Source organism: Saimiri boliviensis, chromosome Y (genome assembly GCF_048565385.1).
Source record: "Saimiri boliviensis isolate mSaiBol1 chromosome Y, mSaiBol1.pri, whole genome shotgun sequence".
Lineage (NCBI taxonomy): Eukaryota > Metazoa > Chordata > Mammalia > Primates > Cebidae > Saimiri > Saimiri boliviensis.
Window position 1 is genome coordinate 12,924,398 of NC_133471.1, and position 17,062 is coordinate 12,941,459.

General features: G+C 38.5%; 1 pseudogene; it reads left to right on the top strand.

Annotated features, from left to right (window-relative positions):
- The first annotated feature begins 737 nt into the window (after positions 1-737).
- The window catches only part of LOC141583073 (heat shock transcription factor, Y-linked-like), a 55,364-nt pseudogene continuing 39,039 nt past the window's right edge, over positions 738-17,062 (top strand).

The following is a 17,062-nucleotide window of genomic DNA, read 5'->3' on the forward strand; positions in this document are numbered from 1 at the left end:
AGGTCAAGGATCTGAGGCTTGGGACTAGCTCAAGTAGGGCTGTGGCTGTCCTTCTGCATATGGAGGTCACATTGTGACAGGGTCAGGTCTTGGGCTGGAGCCAAGGGGGCATGTCACCAGAGCAGGTGTTGGTGAGTTGATATGAAGGACTGTACAATCACCAGAATGTGGAATGTCCTGCATTAGTAATTATGTGTTGTTATTCATTCTGTGCAGACTATAGGTAGGACAAGAGACAGAAAGATATTTTGGTGGTCCAGGGGTGACAGCCTTTTCTGGTCAACAGGCTGCTCATGTCTTTTTGGAATTAGGCTGGGACTGGGAGTCCCACAAAACCTCCCCTCACATCTGACCATTTTCAGAGGGACATCAAGAAAGTGGGTCTCCACAGTTCCCAGGGAGCACTCAAGGACCATGGTGCAGCTGGGCTTGGGCCCGGACTTCTTGGAGACAAGATAACCTGAAAGTCACTGACTGACAGGTACTGTCAACCATGGGCTGTGGGACCATCTCACCTGTTCAGTTTCTCTTCTTCCTCAGATGGGGACCAAGGCATGAAGTGAGCATAGGGATGACACAGCCCTGACGCTGGGATTGTGTCAGACCCCAGGGATGCGGAAGCCACCAGCAAAGATGCCACATCAGGGACCAGGGTTGGGTAGCAGCTTCCTGGAGGTGTCCTGGAGGGTGCTGAGGGTGTCCTAGAGGATGCTGAGGGTGTCCTGGAGGGTGCTGAGATGTACCAGTATGGGTCTGCCCATAATCCTGCCATCCTCCTCGACATTTTCTCTGGCACTGGCTTTAGCCTTCTAGCTGCTGGCAGTAACATGCTGTACCCCTTTCTGGCTGCACCTGAATTGTGGCTGATGTCTCTAGCACTGGTGTCCTTCAATAATGTTTTCTTTCTGACTGGGCAGTTTGTCTGTGGTGATAGGCTGGACTTCATGATGCACCCTGCAGAAGCCTCTATGACTGTATCTCTGGCTGCCTTTGCTGATGCCTTCAGGTGAATCTGCTTTGGAGACACCTTGAGTTTCCGAACTGGATGTTGTGACTACTTGTGTCTTGTTTGAGGGAGTGTAAGTGTGTAAGTAGGGCCACGATTAAGATGTGGTGTTTAATTAGACCTGGAACAATTACAGCTAGAACAGAGATACTTTTTGAACTCTCTGAAACACCAAATTATTCCTTATATATTTTCTTCTGATAAAAGGGAAGAATTACATAGAAAGAGATACCACCCTATGTGTCTCACTCTAGTTTCCTAAACTGCCTGTTAACACTAGGTGCAACAGAGGACAGTTGAGCTTCTTAGACTCCATACCTGTCCTCCAACCTCAGCCCATGGTAAACACAGCACGATTTTAGTTTCTTTCCTAGTTTTCATTTGTAGCTGTAGGTAATTGTAAGTAATGCATATTTAGATATCCATTTTGTTGTTCCAATACAATAGAATCTAGTGACTTTACTCTTGTAGGAAGGATATTGGCACTATGAATTTTATATATATATAGTTAGTTTTCTGTTTTCTTGGAATTTCTAACTGTTTTTCCTCCTTTCTTTTTTAAAAAGTCACTGCTGGGAGCCTCCATTTTTTGTTCCCATCCAAACAACATCTCTCTGGGCTTGTGGTGGAGCTGTCATTTTCAGAGGTCTCACAACTGCCTCCCTGGGTTTGCTTCAGTGCTTCCTGAGTTCTAGGTCTTATTCTTTCTTCCTTGATTCTTATTCTTTAATGTCTTTAATCTGCCTTCACATTTGATTAACAATTTGGCAGAGATAGAATTTTGAGTTAAAGAACTTTTTCCTTCAGACTTGAAAGAAATTGTATCTTTTTGCTAACATTCAGTAAAAATAGTTGTTTAGCTAGATGTAATTTTCATGTGTATATCTATACAGAGAGCCTATTTTATGTGTTTGTGTGTGTGTGTGTGTGTGTGTGTGTGTGTGTGTATGTGTGTGTATGCTCTGAAATTTTAAACCAATGTTTCTAGATATGGGTCTTTTAAACTGATGTTGCTGTTAAGCCTTTCCTCTTAAAAATCAAGGTATTTTTAAATCTCTCAGCCTTGTTGTAAACTTTTGTGATGTCTCTTCTTACATGTTTACAGTTCTCTTTACATTTTAAGTCCTATTTGGATATTGCATCTCTGGGATCAAACCTGGCAGCTAATCTCTTTCTTTATAAAATTTGTAAATGTTATATGTGTTTTTAAAAATATTTCCATTTGACCCAGCAATCCCATTACTGGGTATATATTCAAAGGATTATAAGTCATTCTATTATAAGGACACATGCACACGAATGCTCATTGCAGCACAGTTTACAATAGCAAAGACCTGGAAACAACACAAATGCCCATTGATGATAGACTGGACAGGGAAAATGTGGCACATATAGACCTTGGAATATTATGCAGCCATCAAAAATGATGAGTTCATGTTCTTTGTAGGGACATGGATGAACCTGGAAACCATCATTCTCAGCAGAAAATCAAACATCACATGTTCTCACTCACAGGCGGGTGTTGAACAATGAGAACACATGGACACAGGGAGGGGAGTACTATACGCTGGGGTTATGTGGGGGGAAATAGAGGAGGGACAGTTCAGGGTGGGGAGTTGGGGAGAGATAGCATGGGGAGAAACGACAGATATAGTTGAAGAAGGGGAAGGCAGCAAATCACACTGCCATGTGTGCACGTATGCAACAATCTTTCATTTTTTTCACATATACCCCAAAACCTAAAATGCAATAAAAATATTCTTAATTTCTGTCTTTCATTTCTTTAGAGTTAGAGCTATACTCTTTAAGAGAAATTCAGGATGTCTTTTGTAAACTCTGAATTTTCTTATCTTTCTGTATTGTGTTACTTTTTATGGAAGCAACATTTTATTGTTCCCTGGGACTAGTGTGTCCATAGCTTCTGGCTCTTCCCTGAATAGAGGAAGCTGTGGGCCCAGAACTAAGAAGAAACTTAAAGACTCATTTTTCTAGATGTGAATTGTCTGTTTGATCATACTTGTTTTTCATTTTCTGCTTTTAAAAAACTTTTGTACACTCATATTTACCTATGTGCAATTACAAATGATGCTGAAATGAGAGAATCCCTCAGCTTCCCTGATTTATTTGCAGAAATCTTCACCTTCTTGTTCCTTGCTGCTGCATGGGCATCATGATGGTCTCCTTCCACCTGCATGCTGACCATACAGCTGTGGACATTGTGCAAATGTGTTTCTCTTTATCTTTGTCTTAGAGAGAGAATATGAAACCCATTGGTCTACTATGATAGAACCAGAATGTCCATATTAGCACTTGAACAATTTTTTCTCTATCACAGAGGGTATATAAGGTTCTGCATGAAGGGAGAAATAGCAGAAAGCAGACAAGGAGACATAAAGGTCACTTTGACCTATGAAGTTCCTGGGCCACTAGTTACTGTATTAGGTGGTCACTCACTCTGGTGTGCACGACGGAGTACTATGTAAGCCTTTTTTTTTTTTTTTTTTTTTTTTTTTTTTTCCCCCAGGCATGTACAGTGTCTGAGCTCAAGGCTATTTTAATGCTTGTTTTACAGTCCCATAAATTCAGAGCAGAAAGTAACCTTCCTTCTCAATCCATAGCTTTCCTAAATGTCAACCCAAGGCTGTTTAGATCTACAGTAGCTTGTCTTTGAAAATAAAATGTGTTCTGAGATAGTATCTGGAAAGTCAAACAGAAAGGAAGGTAGTGACAGCTTTCACCCCAGGGACATCTTGGTAAAGTTTGGTTAGAGGTAAAAGTGGAAGCCATTAAGGGCTGATGATCAAGTGCTGTGTGAACCAGCCACAAGTGTAGGCTGAGGTCACGTGACACATCCTTCTGCACAAGCAGGAGGAATTCAGTTGCAGACTCTGACTCCAGTCGGTGGCACTAAAGCTGTGTCAGGTCCTGAATGACAGCAGAATTTGAGGTCACAGAATTCAAACTTGTTTTGTCCTGTGAAAGCTTAGAAAGGCTGTTGAAATTGATGGTTGTAATGCTTCCTTTCTCACAAAGGGAGGCTGAAGGCCATGAGTGGTGAGCCAGGTTCACATGGCCTGGGCTGGCTGGCCTGAATTCTGTGTCACCTTGTGTACTTTGCAATCTTGATTGTACCACAAATGAGCTGTGCTCCTCCCTAGAGGCCTGTGTCCATTTTGGGGTCACCAGAACTAGATCCCAAGTATGTTGGCATCTCCCCCATCTGGAAACTGAAACCACATTGGTTCTAGGTAGGTGCTCAGTAAGGACAGAATTACTGGATTCATATGAGAAAAGGGGTAGCAGTCCTCCAGTCACATGCTCTGATGGCTGAAACAGCTAGATTGTGAGAAAATCCACATCTTACGGATGGGCTCACTTTGCCATATAGCACTGGAACTGAGAGGCTCGGACAGAGGCTCCTATAGCCACCCTGTCCCCTGGGGCTTGCTTACCTCTCCACGTGGCTGTGCTAACCCTTCTTATTTTTCCCACCCTTATGTCCCCTGTCCATTCTTCCTCTCACCTGAGAATTATTATTCTTTCTATAAAACAAAACATTGTTTTTTCTTTGAAAACAAGTTATTTGACATTGGATTGGCATACAGTAAACTGCACATATGTAAATTAAAATAAAATAATGGTTTTCTCCATGTGACTGTTTTATCCACTGCAAGGCCACAACCATAATAAAAGTCACAAAAACATAACTTCTTCCCACCCATACCAATCTCTCCCTGGCCACCCTAAGACCACAGATCTACTTCTATCTTTAATGGTGCACTGAATTTAATGAAAATTTATTTAAATATGGCATGTGCTTCAATCTTTCTGTTTTTCTCTGACCTGGCTTCTTAAATTCAGTATAGCTACTTTGAGAGTCACCCTGTTGTGTGCACTTCAATAGTCCATTTCTTTTCATGCTAAGCCACATGCCATGGTGTGGATGTGCCACAGCTAGTTCACACTTCTGTGGATGAGATTTGGGCAACTACTGGTCTTGGATCATTATGCATAAGGCTGTCATAAACATTTTTTTTATGTCTGTAGTCTATGAAATTGTCTTTATTTTTCATAGTTTACTCCTAAGTGTACAGTGGCCACATCATGTCACGGTAGGTATGCATTGACCTTGCTAAGGAACCACTGACTCTTGTCCTTAGTTTTTGATCCATTACCTGCTTTCCCTCTTCTTCCCCTGATTTAGTCATGATAATCTCTTGTCTCCACACTGCAGGGCAATAACTTCTTTCCATACTGCCCTCTCTTTACATTTGGAAGCAGCAGCTTGTTCTCCAGATGGCTTCTTCTTCTGATATCATCTCTAAATTTGCCTTCTGTGACCTGTGTGTAAACATTACCCTCTAAACATCCTAGGTATGAAAGGGTTTAGAAAAATGAGTCAGTCCTGATTGATGTTAAGTACGTACAATGGGTCTTTATAAGAGAAAGATGACTGGGTGCATCTTGTCACCCATTGCACCCAGAGACAGATATTAACTTCATCAATAGAAGTAAGTATGAGTGTAGCCTGGACAGATATTTATGTGACTCACATAGTTTTTCTAAATGACACTTGGAGAACTGGCTGTGGGCTGGAAGATAAGGAAGAAGCCACTTACAAGCTGTGCAATTGAAGATGAGTCACTCAGTGACCTGATCCTGGCTTTCTGCTCTGCATATCATACTGCCCGTACCTTGCAGAGTTGCTGTGAATTCACCTGAGCAAGACACCTGCATGTATGGTGTGCAGACAATGCTAATTTTCCTTTGTTGAAATATAGCTACCCATGAATATTATGTGCTGAGTTCTGGATTACAGCAAAGATTTAGAAGACCTTGTAAATACAGAGGAGGCATTGCTGATTAATGAGTGTCTGTGAAGATAGCAGAGAAAAAATAACCTGGAGCTGTAAATAGCCACTGGAGCTGTCATAGGTAGTCACATAAGCATGAGTGGATCAGGAGATGGTTCTTGCCACCCACGCACCAGGAATGCCAGGCCATCAGGGGATGATTGGACAGTTATCTGGTTTCTTCTTTGAAACTGATAACTCAGCAGCTGAAGCCAGGGAGAGACAAGCTCCCACTGATCCACAGCTGTTAACATTAAAGTGTTAATTAAATGCAGGCAGATTCCAGGGAGAAGCAAAATGGGCTTCCAATAAAATCTCAAGTATTAGGCAAGTGAACTGAGGCATGCACATTAAGAGACAAAATGGTGGTATATGGTCTTTTCATATCATTCCACCGGGAAAGGAAAGATAGCCTCAGAAAGGCATGTGTACAGCATCTTAAACACACTCCTCATGGTCACTTCCAGATGGTAAAAATGGCACTTGTATGCAAACAGTCTATGACAAGGGAAGAATCATGGAAAAGGGTGCACAGACGCTGGTGGTGAACCAGCCTATAATGTTCCTGGATGAAGGTTAATGGTTTCATTTGTTCTTCAAGTTCCTCACTTCAATCACTTCCTAGTGCATTTTCCATTCTTTCCTGCTCTAAAGTTTTGTAATAAACATCCACCCCTGGTTTGTAACTTCCCTCAGTCTCTTTTTCTGCTTTATGCCCGTCAGTTGAATTCTATCTTCTGAAGAGGCAAGAATGATGTCTCTAAAGACCTGGGTTCATGTGCTGCCAGTAACTCAGATACTGCTCACCAGTAACAGGTCTAGGAGCTAGTGGACAGTGTGGCTGGAGTATATACCCATAATGTGGTTTTCAAGACCACAAGGCACTTCCTGACTGTCGAAAGACAGGAATTTCAGGCAATGGGCACATCGTGGAAAGAAAGATCGTTCTGCTGAGGAAATACTTTGGATAAGATAATTTTTTTAATTGAGAAAAAAATTCTTATAATATTAAATTAACTTTTTGAAATGTATAATTCAATGACATTTAGTACATACACATTTTTGAGCAACTACTGCTGCTTGCTTCTGAATTATTTCTATCATCCTAAAAGGAAATCCTTTACCTGTTAAGGAGCTACTACCAAATCTGTCCTCTTCTGACCCTTGTAAAAGAGTAATTTGTTTTTTGTCTCTAAGGATTTACTGATTTTGGATATTTATATAAAGAAAATTTTATAAAGTATGTGACATTTTGTTTTCAGCTTCTTTAAACACAATAGTTTTGAAGCTCCTCCATATTGTAGTTAGAGTCTCCATCCTTTTTACAGCTGAATATTATATGAATGAACGGATATACTACTTTTGTTTTTTATTATTTTTTGTTGGTAGATGTCTCGTTTGTTTTCACCTTTTAGATATTGTGAATAATGCTTCTATGAATACATGCATACATGCTTTTGTGCGAATACCTAGTTTACATATGTGTATGTATCTGAGAGTGCATTTGCTAATGTGTATGGTAATTCTATGTTCAGCTTTTTGCATAAACATTAAACTGTTTCCCACAGAATCTGTACCATTCTACATTTACATTTCTCCATTTCCATATCAAGCCATTGATAGTTTAAGTTTCATAAAATAATAATGACTATTACAATGGTTGTGAGGTAGTATCTTATTGTGGCTTTGATTTGCATTTCCCCAAGGTTAGTTATGTTGAGCATCTTTTCATGTGCCATTTGTGAATGTTTGGAGAAAAGTCTTTTCAACTCTTCTGCCTATTTTTTCTTAATTGGATTGCTTTCCTTTTGGTTATTGAGCTGCAAGTGTTTCTTCTATATTCTGGATACTAGACCCTTATCATATATATGACTTGAAAATATTTTGTTCTGTGCTGTTGGTTTTCTTTTCACTATACTGATAGTGTCTTTTGATTCATGAAACTCCTTAGGATTGATGAAGTTCATCTACATATTTTTTGTTTCCTGTGCATTCAGTGTCACAGGCATGAAATTATTGATAAATTAAATGCCAAAAAGCACATTCAAAGATGTTTGGCATCACTAGCCTTTTGGTAAATAAATATCTAAACCATAATGAGATTACCACTTCAAAACCACTAGAATGTCAGTTTTTAACAGAAATGTTGAAGAGTATGTAAAGAAACTAGAAACTCTATGCATTGCTGGCAGGAAGGTGAAATGGCAGAGATGGCTGAAAAAAATGTGAGCATACGTAATGCCACTGAACTATACTCCTACAAATGTTGCAGTTGGTAGATGCTATGTTATGTGTCTTCTTTACCACATACAACAAAAAGTTCCTCAGAACTGGCCCTGCAATACCTGCATGTATGATGAAAGAAGACCCATCTACCCTAAAGTGACTAAAAACCTTTTTATTCTTGCTGGTCCTATGCACTCCTGGCTCTTCCAGACTGAGCATAATCTCACCAACCAGGGAGATTCCACTCCACCTGGCCCATTTATACCCTTTTTATCATCCTATTTTCCTATTCAACTCATTTCCTACCCCCTCTAAATTATGGCACATCACAGGTCTATTTACCATCTCTGTAGAGCTTTCAATAATGTCATAAAAATGGGACCATACAATATGTGATCTCTTCAATATGGCCTTTTTGGTTATTATCACTTTTCTCATTATTCTAAGATTGCTGCTAAAAAAAGCATACATGTGTTGGGCCACAGAAAATCAATTATAAAAAACGTACTCTAGGGCTGGGCATGATAGGTGACATCTCTAATCCCACCATTTTGGGAGACTGAAAATGGTAAATCATGAGGTCAGGAGTTTGACACGACTGGCCAGTATGATGAAACCTTATCTATACTAAAAATACAAAAAATTAACCAGGTTTGGTGACACACATTTGTAGTACCAGCTACTCTGGAGGCTGAGACAGGATATCAGTTGAATCTGGTAGCTGGGGTATGTGCAGATGGTCTATGGAGCCACTGTCACTCTGGAAGCTACCACTACTCCTGAGGGGATGACTTCGAGCCTCAGCCTTCAACAGAAGCATTGAGGACTCAGCAAGCAGTGTTTGAGGTGCCTGTTTTCCATCCATATCTATCCTTGGTGAGGTATGTATACAGGTTTTTACCTTTAAATTGGATTATCGTGATCTACCCTTCTCAGTCTCCCAAAGTGGTGGGATTAGAGACATCACCTGCCATGAGAGGGTGCAAGAGTGGACCAACAAAACCCATGCACCGAGTTGCTGATGCACAAGGAAGTGTTGGTTGGCATCTGATAGAGCTTTCTCTTTGGAACCCACTCAGGAGTGACCTTGGCTTTGGGGTTGGGTCTGCATCCACAATGAGAATAGTGTGCCTTCTCTGTTCTGGTCCGATCCAGGAGAGACAGTGGCATCAGGACATCTGGTGGCCAGGTAAGGAAAGGTGCTCCTAGCTTTCAATTCATGCTGGTGATACACACTGCTGACTTTTCCAGACACCCAGCATGATCTTACCAACTAGAGAGAGTCCACTTTCACCTGGCCTCTTTGTTCCCTTTTCCTTTACCCTGGTCCCTTATTTGACTTACTTCCTGCCCCATTACAAACCACTGTATATCACAGGTCCGTTTACCATCTCTGTAGATTTTTCTTCTTTATAATGTCATAGAAATTGGATGATGCAATATGAGATCTCTTCAGGTTGACTTTATTCACTTAGCTTTATGTATATTAGATGCATCCATGACTTGGCATAACTTCACAGGTTACTCTCTTTCTCTTGTTAAATAGTCTTTTATTTCATTAGTGTTCCTAGATTTTTTTTTTTTTTACTATTGAAGGGCATCCCCATTTCTTGAAGTATTTGGCTATTATAAATGTAGCTACACCTAATTGTATGTGGTTTTTTCTTAGATGTGAGTTTTCAAAGCAGTTATCTAAATTCCTGAGTGCCATTTTTATCCTATATGGTGAGACCATGTTTGATGTTGGATAAAAAACTACCAAAACTGTGGCAGAAAAAGAGTAGTATATTTTAAAATTACTACATAATTGTGCATTTTGTCAGCAGATAATTAAATTTCTTTTCACAATTTTAATTGCATTTAAAGAGATGTTTGCAGTTTTATAGATGTTCAGTGTTATCACATTGACCTTTTTATTTGCTTTTCCCTGATGAGATGTGTCAGTGAGCATTATTTTGTTGGTGTTAGGTCATTATTATTTTATTACTATTATTAGGTTGTTGCCAAATAATGTGTTTGTGTATTGTTCCAAAAAAGAAACACTTAGAAAATATATTCTAATCTCTACTTTGTAAAAATTAAAAGAAATGCTAGTACATATTGTTACATTTATTTTACTATGTTATTTTTCTTAAATTCATAGTTTCTACAATGAGAGAGTATCTCCACCTAATTAAACAATATGTTGAATATTTAGAGATACCCTTAAACCAAGGGATTCCTTTACAGATGTCAAGGCAGCAGCAGGAATTTCTAGAGTATAAACTAGAATTGAAAAAATACACCAATTCCCCCTTCACTACATAATTTGAATGCTGAATACTCGACACAGATTAGAATTCTGAAGCCTTTGCTTTTTAAATGTCCTTCTTCAAAGATGAGCCAAAATGTGAAATAACATGTTTTTGGTCTGTTAGTTTTTCTTTACCTTTCCCAAAAGATTCCACTACCTCTGATTCAAATTTTAAGACACATATCTCTTTGATAAAATATTTTTCATTGTTCCTTTTTTTTTCATTCTTAGATATACTAAGTAAAACTTCTGGTAATTTTACTTCAAGTAAGAAGTGAAATTTAGCAGGATAATCAATAGGGATAACTCTGTTCTGCAGCTTCCAGCAAGAGCAATGCAGAAGGGTGATGGTGGATGTGGGGGTGGGGGTTGGTGATTTCTGTATTTTCAACTGAGGTACACAGTTCATCTCATAGGAACCACTTAGTCAATTGATACAGCTCACAGAGAGCAAGTAGAAGCAGGGTGGGGTGTTGCCTAGCCCAGGAATTGCTGGGAAATCCATTCCCTAGCCAAGGGAAGCCAGGAAGGATTGTGATATCCAGCCCAGATACTGCACTTTCTACAGTCTTTGCAACTCACAGACCAAGAATTTTCATAGTGTGCTTACACCACCATGACCCTGGGTTTCAAGCACAAACCTGTCAGGCTGCATGACCAGACATCAAGCTAGCTGCAGATTTTTTGTTCTTGTTGTTCCTCAGTGACACTTGGAACAACAGCCAGATATAACTGTTCACTCCCCTGAGGAGGCTGAATCCATACAGCCAAGTAGTATCTCTTAGTGGGTTGCACTCTTATGGAGCCCAGCAAGTTAAGACCAATTGGCTTGAAGATCTCACTGCCAGCCCAGAAGTCTGAAGCTGACTTGGGATTATTTAACTTGGTAAGGGGAGGAGTGACTGCCACTACTGAGACTTGAGTAGGTGGTTTTCCCTTTACAGTGTTAAAAAAGCTGCCAGGAAGTTTGGACTACATGAAACTCACTGAAGAGTTTAAAAGTGGCTCTCTAGATTCCTTCTCACTGGGCAGGGAATCTCTGAAGGAAAGGCAACAGCCCAGTCAGGGGCTTACAAATAAAACTCTAATCTCCCTAAGACAGCACCCAGGGGAAAAGATGATTGTGGCTACAGCTAGAGCAGACTTAAATGTTCCTGCATAGTACTCTACAGGGAGCAGTGAATCTCCCAGTACAGTGCTTGAGCTCTGCTAAGGGACAGACTACCTTTTTTTTTTTTTTTTTTTTTTTTTTGAGACGGAGTTTCGCTCTCGTTACCCAGGCTGGAGTGCAAGGGCGCGACCTCGGCTCACCACAACCTCTGCCTCCTGGGCTCAGGCAATTTTCCTGCCTCAGCCTCCTAAGTAGCTGGGATTACAGGCACGTGCCAACATGCCCAGCTAGTTTTTTGTATTTTTAGTAGACACAGGGTTTCACTATGTTTTTTTTTTTTTTTTCCAAAAATAATTCATTTTTATTAAATATTGTTTATGATAGTATTCATAATTAGAAACAAAAAATATTAAGGGTAGAATGTCTTCCAAATTTCAAAAATCTTTTTGATAGTGTTTCTCTATGAATCAGGGCATTACCTAACTCTTCCACAAATTACACTCCATATGTCTCAAATCCTCCTATCTGAAGTTTCATAGGAGTTGCCAAAATGCTTTCAGACACTAGGTGGGTAAATTCTGATGGTTAGTTGTCAAAAATAGAACCTATCTATTATTTTAAAATGCAAAAGTGGTTATAATGGATTTATTTGCACAGTTAGAATTAAATCACATATACATATGTGATTCTACTTCTATAGAAATAATAAAGATAATATTACAAAGAGTTCATAAATACCATTTTCATTACTGTATAATATTTCAGTGGAGAGCCATTACTGTACTGTTGCTGGGAATTTATCTTTCCTCCATTCCTATCAGGAAGATGAATATCTTTGAGCATAAGAAGCATCCTTCATGGTAGAAAAAGCATGAGCTCTAGAATTAGACAAATGCAATTTTAAATTGTGCCCACTTTTTCAAAAGAATACCTTGACCTAGGACAAGTTGCTTTAACCTCTCACAATCTTAGATTGCTCACATTTTAAATATGTGTGATATTGACCTTGTCAGGCTATTGTGATAATAAATTAAGATGACATTTTTAGAAATCTAGCACAATTCCTGATCATTGTAATTGAGACTAAATTATTTATTTATTGCTATTATCATTTTCATCATCCTCATCTTTTTTTTTTTTTTTATTGCATTTTAGGTTTTGGGGTACATGTGATGAACATGCAAGATTGTTGCATAGGTACACACATGGCAGTGTGCTTTGCTTCCTTCCGTCCCCTCACCTGTATCTGTCATTTCTCCCCATGCTAACTTTTCCCACCTCCTCACCCCCCCGCCCCTCCCCCACTTCCCCCCAACGGATCCCAGTGTGTAGTGCTCCCCTCCCTGTGTCCATGTGTTCTCATTGTTCAACACCCGCCTATGAGCGAGAATATACGGTGTTTGATTTTCTGCTCTTGTGTCAGTTTGCTGAGAATAATGGTTTCCAGGTTCATCCATGTCCCTACAAAGGACGTGAACTCATCGTTTTTGATGGCTGCATAATATTCCATGGTGTATATGTACCACATTTTCCCTATCCAGTCTCTCATCGTTGGGCATTTGGGTTGGTTCCAGGTCTTTGCTATTGTAAACAGTGCTGCAATGAACATTCGTGTGCATGTGTCCTTGTAGTAGAATGATCTCCCCTGCTGCGACTCAGGGAGTCGGCTTGAACTGTGGCGCCGGCTCCTGGCGGATTTTTTGCCTAGGAATCTCCTGGCCTGACTTGCTATTTCAGATGAATGGGCTATTCTGCCATCTCAGGGCTCTGCTCGCCAGCTAAGAGGGCTCCCAGACCAGTGGCTTTTGTATGGAGAACCGCAGCAACAGGGAGTGGTCACAGCAGCTGCGCGGGCGGAATCAGCCCCGCGGGGGCCAAAACAGCCGCACCGGCTGGGATTGCGATGCTGGCGACCCCTCTGCCTGGGTATCTCCTGGTCTGTGGGCAATAAGAGTTCGTCTGGAAATGCCGCGTCCACTCACCCTCTGCACTTTCACTGGGAGCTGAAGTCCTGAGCTGTTCTTAGGCGGCCATCTTCCCAGCATTCCCCCTGAACTTCCAAAATGAGTATGTATGGCGGCTTGATGGTTTCCCACAGGTGTCTAGGCTATGTTCACATTTTTTATTTTTTTTCTTTCTTTTCCTGACTCAATAATTTCAACTGCCCTTTTTATAAGTTTGCTGATATTTTTGTCTTTACTTTATTCAAGTGTGCTTTTAATTTTATGTGGTAAATTTACATTTCAGTTGTTTTACTTTGTATCTACAGAAAATATTTTATTATTAAACTAATGTTATGCTTTATTAATAAGTATTTTGTTCATGGTTTTTTGTGCTTCTTTTGTTTATCCTGTTAGCTTGCTATGAACATTAATTTTAAAAATTATTTTTTACTAAGCCTGCCATTTGGGCTATTGCAGAAAACCATCTGTTTGTGATTATTATTATTATTATTATTATTTAGAATTAGCCATATTTTAAAATTTCACTTTATGGTTTGTGACTTTGTTGGCATAGATCAAGAGCATTTAAATTAAAAATCAGTTTTCTTTTTCTATAGTTGGCTGGAATTTTGTTTATTCATCATTCAGGCTCTTTCTGTCCTGGCAATCAATTCTACTGAATTTCTTTTTGGGTCTTTCTTGAGCCTGCACTGTTTTGGTGTACAAATTGTTAACATCCCAATTTATTCCAAAGTTTTATTTATATGTTCATTTTTGAATTTTCTGTCCACTAATGTCTGATCTCTTTAGATGAAGAAAAACAATATTAGAAAAAAAAAAATAATCTAGCTTTTTAAATCACCTTGAGCAGAAGGAGAAAAAGCCCGCAACGTGTTTGGGAATGAAACAATTACTATTCATCTTTATGGAGACCTCCATAATCAGAAGCAGCAATACAAAAAAAAAAAAAAAAAAAAAAAAAAAAAAAAAAAAAGTGAGCCAATACAAAAAAAAGTTGTTAAGACAGAAAGGGATAAGCAACTTATTATATACAAGCACTGTTGATTAAAATTAACAGATGACTTTTCATCAGAAACAATGGAAGTCAGAAGGTGGTAGAATATCAGAATAAATGTTGTGAAATATGAAATATTTAACTGGTAAAATGATACTCCAGCAAAAATATGTAGATAAAAAATGAAAGCTAAAAGAAAGTGTGACTAACCCTTCACTAAAATAAAAATGCTACTGCTATTACAACCCTGGTGAAGTTAACTGTTAATGAATACTCAGTGTATACAGATATAATCTGAGACAACAATGTGAGTTAAGCAAAATGATAATTCCAAGACCAGTTCTTGATTGGTTTGGTGGTTTTTTTTTTTTTTTTTTTTTTTTTTTTTTTTGAATGGCTTTAAGCTGCCTCCTCTGATATTTTGCCTTAATTTTTATCAAAGAAGTATGACATTTTTTCTCATTTCAGTGTTTATCTTTTCATATGAAATGTTTTTTGTCTTTTTAAAATGTGGCTTAAAATACTTAAATATATTGTTACCTTTTTAATTTGGAATCTTCAATGTTAGGTTTTGGTTTTACTATGTTTTGAAGTTTTTGTTTGATTTTTATTAATTGAGGTTATTAATTTTATATAAAATGTATGAGGTACAATTATTATAAAGAACATTTTGATTTTATATAAAACAAATATACAATAATTTGCTTACAATGTGACTTTCAAGTACATATCCAAGGAAAATAATAAGGGAATCACCATGAAAACATGCAGCAAGATTAACAAGTATGACAATCTGGTGGAAGCCTGCCTAACTTGTTTAAAATATAGCATGGACAAGTACCTCATGACTAAAACACCAAAAGCCAAAATAGCCAAATGGGATCTAATTAATGTGAAGAGCTTCTGCTCAGCAAAAGAAATGATCCTTAGATGAACCAGCAACTAATAGAATGGAAAAAAATATATTGCAATCTATTCATCTGACAAATGACCAGTATCTAGAACCTACAAAAAATCAAGCAACCCCAGGAAAAAGTGGGTGAAGGGTATGAACAGACACTTTCAAAAAAGACATTTATGCAGCCAAGAAACATGATAAAAGAGTCATCCTCACTAGTCATTAAAGACATGAAAATTAAAAGCACATTAACATAGCATCTCATGCTATTTTGAGTGGTGATCATTAAAGAATCAGGAGACAACAGATAATGGAGAGCAGGTGGAGATATAGGAACACTTTTACACTGTTGGTAGGAGTATAAATTAGTTCAACCATTGTGGAAGACAGTGTAACAATTTCTCAAAGACCTAGAAATAGGAATTCCATTTGTCCCACTAATCCCATTACTGAATAAATACCCGAAAGATTATAAATATTCCTATTATCAAGGCACATGTACACATGTGTTCATTGTGGCACTGTTTATTATAGCAAAACCTGGAACTAACCCCATTTATGATAGACTGGACAAGGAAATTGTGGCACATGTACACTATGGAATACTATACATTGATAAAAATTGATGAGTTTGTGTCCTTTGTAGGGACATGGATGAATCTGGAAACCATTATTCTCAACAAACTGATATGAGAACAGAAAATCAAACACCGCATGTACTCACTCACAGGAAGGTGTTGCACAATGAAAACACATGGACATAGAGAGGGGAGCATCACACACTGGGGGTGGTTGGGGAGACTGGGGAGATGAGGGGAGGGATAGTGAGGATAGGGAGGTTGAGGAAGGATAAAATGGGGGAGAAATTCCAGATATAGGTGACGGGGGGATGGAGGCAGCAAACCCCATTACCATGTGTGTACCTATGCAACAATCCTGCATGATCTGCACATATGCCCCAGAACCTAAAGTACATTTAATTTTTTTTCATTGCCTTTGTTTGGCACCTGCAAATTTGTTTTAGTGCCACTGTATCCTTCTTGTATAGAAAGTAAAGCCCTGTCTTTGTCCCACTCAGCAATTTTGGATGTAACTCCAAGCCGGATTGGTGTACACCTTAAATAAACTTCTACAATCTCAACAATCACTTCCATCTCTAAAGTTCTGTAACATATTGATTTACTTATTCTGGATAGTTATATAAATGAAGTTACATATTATGTGACCTTTTATATTTAGTTTCTTTAACCAAAATGATTTAAAAATGTTTCCACTTTGTAATATTAATGTCTTAATACTTTTTATACATTAAATTATGCAATTTTATGAATATACTACATTTTGCTTTCCTATTATTTGTTGTTGGACATTTGGTTTGTTTCTATCATTTAGTAACTGTGAATAATGCTTCTATGATCATAAGTGTAAATGTTTTTGTTTGAATACATGTTTTACATTCTTTTTTGTGTATAACTGGGGATGGATTTGCTAGGTCCTATGTTAATTATATGTTTAGGTTTTTGCACAACCACTAAACTATCTTCCACAGCACGTGGAAGGTAAGCATTTCTTAACTTTCATTTCTATCCTTGTTATTTTTTTTCTTCTATTAATAGCAATTAATAATGGATGTAAAGTGGTATGTTATTATGGCTTTGACTTGTTTTTGTCTTAGACTAGTGATGTTGGCCATCTTTCCATGTCCTATATGTATATC